This window comes from Cibotium barometz, chromosome 5 (genome assembly GCF_041138505.1).
Source record: "Cibotium barometz isolate CiBa-2024 chromosome 5, ASM4113850v1, whole genome shotgun sequence".
Lineage (NCBI taxonomy): Eukaryota > Viridiplantae > Streptophyta > Polypodiopsida > Cyatheales > Cibotiaceae > Cibotium > Cibotium barometz.
In genome coordinates this window covers 17462513-17469443 of record NC_141050.1, presented here as the reverse complement: position 1 = coordinate 17469443, position 6931 = coordinate 17462513, and positions in this window count along the sequence as shown.

The following is a 6931-nucleotide window of genomic DNA, read 5'->3' as shown; positions in this document are numbered from 1 at the left end:
AACCACCTCTAAAAGTAACCCAATGGAGCACCTATGGGAGATAATGATTGTTGTAACTCACACCCAACCACCTCTAAAAGTAACCTTATGGGGGATAATGATTGTTGTAACTCACACCCAACCACCTTTAAAAGTAACCTTTGAGCTAGAGAGTAACCAAATTTCTGAAAAAAAATCTCTGAAAATTTCTGAAATTATTTTCTTGGAATCTCTTGGCTTTCTGCATTCCCGAGAAACCTTTTTGGCTTTCCGAATTTCGGAAAATCTTTTGACCTTTCGGATTTCGAAAACCTTTGACCTTTCACATTCCGATTTTTTTTTTGTCTTTTCATTTCCCTGAAACTGTTGGCTTTCCGTATTCCGGGAAAACTATTGGGATTCTGAAATTTTTTGTCGTTCATATTCTAAACGCGTTTGAGGTAAATTAAAAATTTTAAAAAAATCATGAAATTAGTGAAAAATTAGACAAAGGTTATTTTAATTTTTTGAAAAATGTGGGGTTGGTGTTTGGCATGTGGTGTGTCCATTCAGGCGCCCACCCAATGACCATTCAAATTCATTTTAAAATATATTTTTTGACCCAAAAAATTAAAAAATCCATTAAAATTGTAAATTTTCATTGGATTTGAGAATTGTCGGGCGTAATCGAAAATTTCGTGAACGATGGGATTCTCAGAAAAAATTAGAAAATTTCTAGAAATTATTTTTAGAAATCCTAAAAAATTGGTATTTATAAAATATGAATGGTATTTTGGCAAATTAAATTGTTAAATTTTTTTTAGAAAAATATAGGTTTGGAATGCCATAAGATAGGTTTGGTGAAATTCAAAATTATCGTATTTTGAGGCCCTATAAAATTAGGGAAAATTAGAAAAAAATCATGATAATTCTGTGCTTTGAAGGTAGCATTTGCCTTCGTTTTTTGCACGTAATTTTGGAGTATATTGCTTGTACTCTTGTACATATTCCAACTCAGATACCTAGTTGCTTATGTATCTAGGTGAGTTATTTTTCTACTCTAACTTTATTGTGTTTTGGGTAGTTATCATTAGAAAGGCACCAATAATTCAATTTCATTTCTAATGATGTACTTGGAAAGAGTTATTCCTTGATGTAGTCTCAGGTATATAGAGACAGGTTTTAGTATGTGAAAGTCTGGGGGGGATAAGGTCATTTTATTCCTTTTATACAGGATTTTATTCATATTTCCTAGATGGCATACTAGGGAGTTTTCAAATTGTTAAGGTATGTATGGGTGGTATCATGGCGGTATGGGACTCTAGTGATCCCTCACATATATTATCTTATGGGATAATTTGGGCTCAAGATTGTTGCTTTGCTTACATCACTTGGCATGTTGACCTCAACATTCAAAGACAATCTCATTTTTTGAATTCACTTAAAGTTATAATGTAGGCATTGTCTAAGATAAATTTCTTTTATCTATAACCTGCATGTATTGATGAGTGTAATCTCATCGACATTTTCACTTGTTGAAATCTCTTTCTTTAGAGTTCAATGAGTTTATCTTGTTGTGTTCGGATTAAGGATATTTAGTTTTTTCCTTTGTTGGCCGATGTAGAGGTTATGTTGCAAGAGGTTTAGACGGATGCTCTGAAAATGGAGATCGACGAGCTGGTAGGGAGTTTATGGGGGGAGGGCCAAGATGGGGAGCTCTGTCGCCCGTGTCCATCAAGGCATCCACCTTTTTGTCTAAGGTGCTGGAGGAGGGTGTAGAGGATGTGGGAGGAGGTTGTGCTGCCTGGGCCTCAGCATCTCCGAGATGCTCTTGCAAAGTACGGATTGTGGGCTCTGTAAGCTCCCGATGCTTGACAAAATCTATCTGAGTGTGGGCAAGAATGTCCTCCGCAGTCTGGGACCGACTTTGTGCATCTTGATGCAGGCCCTCGATGATAGTGAGCTCGTGATGGGCCATTTCGGCCGCTACTACATGGGCTTGAGTAACTTGTCGCTGAAGCATAGTGATGCGGGTAATGGCATTCCTCAAAATTGGTCTGCCTGCTCATCAAACTTCTTTTGCAACTGCATGTACTGGAGGTTTATTTGGTGTAGATCCTCAGACAGAACTCACTCCTAGGCTTTGGCTAGCAACATCTCTCTCTGCGACATCTGGGCCACCTCCGGCTAACGGTAAATACAGTCAGTCATTTGTGTGATGAGTTCTCTTGTCATGTGGGAGAAGTCGAGCGTAAAATTGGGTACATCTCCGTGGGCCGCATGTATGCTCTCTGCATAAGCCTGACTAGAATGGAAGCTTTCCAAATGTGCCCAACGGAGAGTATTGACTGTGTTTTGTGTAGTGCTGGGGGAACAAGGGCCTGCCTCTACATATGATGGAATTTTGTTGAAGCGTTCTAGAGGGGGTGTTTCAAAGAGGCTCCTGTTGAAAAACTCTTGTTTTTGTCGCTCTTCCTCTTCCTCTGCGGTCTTCTTGGTGGCTTCTGCAGCTACTACGAGCTCTTCTTGTGTTGGTCCTGGGCTGGGGGGCGGCGAAGCCTGTTCTCTAACTATTGGCGCATGGTGTGGCCTCTATTCTGGTGGGGGGTTAGGAGAAGTAGATGGAGAAGTAGATGGAGAGGTTAATAAGGTCACTGTTGCATCTGGGCCGCTTAGTTGGATTGCCTGGGGCAAATCCTCCCATCTAGCTACATAGTAGACTACTCTGGTAAGTAGGGTAGCAGCCGCTAGGTTCCCTTGGGGGTTCAAACAAATTGCGTGCAGTTCTCTGAAAAGGTAATCCGCCCAGTTCACCGTCTGGCCTTGGTGGACCTGAGCCAAAGTAGACATGCTGCAGCGACTGAAACGGTCAGTCCACTTGGTGGTGAGTAATAAGTGTAATGCTCATGCGGGTATGACGAGATCCTCCTATGCAATATTCGCCCATTCAACACCGTCCTTGTTGGGGTTGCCCCTGTATAGAACTCTAGTGAGCTTTGATGCATTGTTGAGATGGATGTATGGCTGATCCATATGGGGGAGTGACAAAGCATCCCCGACTAGCTCCACGCTGAGATGTATCTGGTGCCTCTGGCCCTTGTTATCTATTACTATGCCAGTGTGCTGATTGGCATCGTAGGTCTCTGTGAAGTATAGGGCATTGTAGAGGCCTACCCCCCATGGCTCTAAGGTGGACAGTCTCAACAAACCAAGTTGTTCTAGCTTCTGTGTACCACATTGGGGTATGCAGCCATGGCCTTGTAACATGGTCCGGTGTAATAAAGGAGCTTGTGCTCCACCTTATGATTGTTCTTCATAAGGGAGTGTACAGTATGCCCAATTGACTTGTTTCATGAGTGCTTCTTTGAGATGAGAGAACTGGGTTAGGTGCTTTGCATATTCTTCAAAACGACCACCCACACAGGTCTCTTCCTCTGGATAGAGGTATGTCGGAGGACCTCTTGGGAGGAGTCGGAGGCTTCTGACATGTTGCTGTTGGCTGGCTGGTGAGTGTGGGAGATCGAGATCCACTGGGGGGTTGGTTTTTTAAAGACTTGAGGGTTCAGTTGAGGGTTAGAATGCTATGGAGAGCGCTTGGGCTTGCGTTTGTCCGGTACCCTATAGGCTTAAGGTTGGCGAATATGTTGCCGATGTTGGGGATGAGGAGATTTGGGTGCCTGTGGGCAAGGGGTATGGTTGGACTGTTTGGGGATCCATAACTTTGATTCGCCCGCATAATATCCTTGCGCTGCAAGAAGGTTTCGAGGTACCCAATGGCGAGATAGCAAACCCTGTGGAGTTTTGTAAGTAAAGTTAGCAATGTTAGTTGGGTTAGTGTGACATGGTGGGGCAACAGCTTGTGAAGTGGCAATGTGAGAGTGGGTTGCTACTGTGTGTGGTGGTGGGGAGTGTGTGAGGCATTGATGTGGTTGGCATGATTAACGGCCTCTTTTTCAGGGGGACGGATTGATAAGGGTGAGGTGATAGGATGATTATGGGTGGTGGAATGGGAAGTTCTTGGCATGGGGAAGTAGTGGGTAGTATGGGCTCTTCATCCATCATGAGAACAATTACTTGGCCTGAAGCCAATTGTAGGGTCGCCATTCGTGCATCCCGGTCGATGTTGCATCGGTTATGTCCCATCCAACCCCTTCCAAGGAGGATCTCTTCACATTGTTCCTACAGGCATTATGTGGAACTTCCCTTCCAAGGGATTATTTCCAATGTGGAATAAAAGTGTGACTATGCCTACGCAATGAACATGTTGTGATGCAACAATGGGGTAACAATGGCAAGGGTCTCTTTGAATGTGGGTTCCCCAAGGGAACACCATGTTTCATAAGACATTAAATTGTAACTAGATCTTGTATCAATAAGAGCTATTTTTTGGACAAAGCTTGTCAGGGTGGTCATTCCTAACCACAACCGAGCTGGCTTTATCTCCTAATCTTCTTTTTCTAAGTCGACCACTTGGGCCATATTGACCATGATATGTCTTTGTTGTCTAAGCTTGGCTTGCTTTGGATTCTTCTTCTGCAGTGCATTTCATATCCTCATGGTCCTTCTTTCACTATTTTTTTTTATCATGGATGGCTTTTAAGGTAACCTTTGTGGGTAACCTTTGTGAGAGGGCCATAGTAGGGTTTTAGTTTGCTACCATTGAAGTAACCAGCCATCTCAACACCATCAAGTGTTTCAATGCGCATTGCGCCTTGCGGTGTTATCTCAGTGACTAGGAAAGGTCCTAATCCTCTGAGCTTGAGATTTTTCTTGTGTGTCTTGGTATTGAATAAGAGGACCATGTCACCCTCAGTCATCTATTTATCCTTAAATTGGTCATCAAACCATTGTTTACGCCTTAATTTCTTGACAATCATGCTATATACAGCTAGAAGGCGTGTTTCATCAAGCTTTTCAAGCTCAAAAAGCCTAAAGCATAGCTATATGTAGGCTGAGAAACCAAGAATTCCATGGGCATGACCACTGCAATACCATAGGTTAAACCGAAAGGGGTAGCGTTGGTTGCTGCCTTGTATGAAGTTCGATAAGCCCAAAGTGTAGCCGACAAGGCTGGCCTCCAATGGCACACATGATTTTGTTCGTGCTTTGTGTGGGTGACAAGGAACTCTTGCAAGAGGAATTTGATTACCTCATTAATGAAGTGTGTCCCATTGTCACTCACGAGCTCGAGGGGGCAACCAAAGTGTGTGATTATTGACTCATAAAGAAATTTAGCAGTCGATCCGAGCATCAGCCTTGCGGGTTGCACTTTAACTTAAAATGAATAAATATGAATTTTCTTAACATAAAAAAAGCTTAAATGAATTGATTCTCATTCTAATTAGATTAAAAATCATAAAAATGAGCTTAATCTCCATCTCTAGCTTGTTAGTCCTAGAGTTTTGGGTAAGAAAATGAGATTAGGACTAAGATCTATCCTTCCAAGAAGGATTTAGCCATATAGGTGAGTATTCTTTCAAAAAGAGAGATTTACAATTCAAAAATATTACTTTTAAGCATAAAAGATTAACATTAATGCATTTACACAACATAAATTAATAAAATCATGGTTTTAAGAAGAAACCATGGGTTAAAATGCTTCCCAAGCATTAGAGAGGTTGGGAAGAAGGCTACCATTCAAAAAGAGAGAAAAACACCATTGTTTTAGGCTTACCCTTGGTTTTTGGCTTGATTCTTTAGGGAGATGTGAAGCCCTGAAAGAAGAAGCTTGGCCACCAAGAAGAAGAGGGTAATCTCCAAGAGAAGATGAGGATTAGTGAAGCCCCAAAGCTTCACAATGGAGGGCCAATGAAGAGGGCAGAGGAAAATACACTAAATTAAAAATTACACTAGCATAGAATTACTCTAAGATGAAAATACAAAGGAATGGGGTTCTATTTATAGGTGAGGGAGGCCACCAACCAAGTCCAACTGGGATCTAGAGGCTTACAGCTTCAGTTTGATCCAATTTGGACAAGTTTTGGACCAGTCAGGTCCACTTTTTTGATCCAACTTGAAAGAGGAGAGATGAAAAATCTCATTTTTTAAATTTAAAAATTGGAGTAATCATGAGGATTCTAGGCGCCTCCTTCATGAGCTCCTGAGGTGAAAAATTATATTTTTTTATTAATAAGTCCCCATTTATTTACTATTAACTCATGTACTAGTCAACTCGGAGGATTTTCTTTTATTCTTGCATTTTTCTTATTCCAACACTTGGATTAACCCTATTGGCCCTTTAGAACACTCTTTGGACCTTAATCCATAATTTTCTGAAAATGTGGACCCTAAGGCTAAGGTGTCTAATGCACATATTCATCAATTAATTTCTAATGCATATTAGAAAACTCTTTTTGAACTTCTGTTTCAGGGAAATTCATCTTAAATAAAAGGGATAACTTTATATCCAAAAATATCTCAAAACTGTATTATCTCTCTCTACAATATTTTCTCTCTCTAGGCCAAAAACAAAGAAAAAGAGTGTTTTCTTGCATTCTGAAATAGGGGGGATGATTATAGGGGACTGAGAGGAGAACTTATACATCTTTTAGAGGCCGAGGAGGAACCTTACAAGAGGAGGCCACTCTAGACCATGTCGTTGAGGCCGCAGAGAGCTCTCGCATGGCGCTTGCATCCATCCAGCCTGATGAAACCCAAAGTCACGACCCACCACTACCTTCATTGAGTGCCATCACCATCGAAGGGGTGGAGTACCTCCTCATGCAGGATGTGTTGGAGATCTTGGACTTGAGGGAGGAGGAACTATATAGTATACTTGTGCAAGATGCCAGTGATGATTTCTTGAACTTTGATTACCCCAAGAAGCCCTACCACAAGTTGATGAGGTAGGGTGATATGATATCTTTGCTATCATTTTCATCCAAAAGAAGATTGAGGATGCAGATCCTCAAATATGAGATCTCAGATGAAGAGTTCGAGCGCTTGCATATAATGACCTCTTCGGAAAGCGACC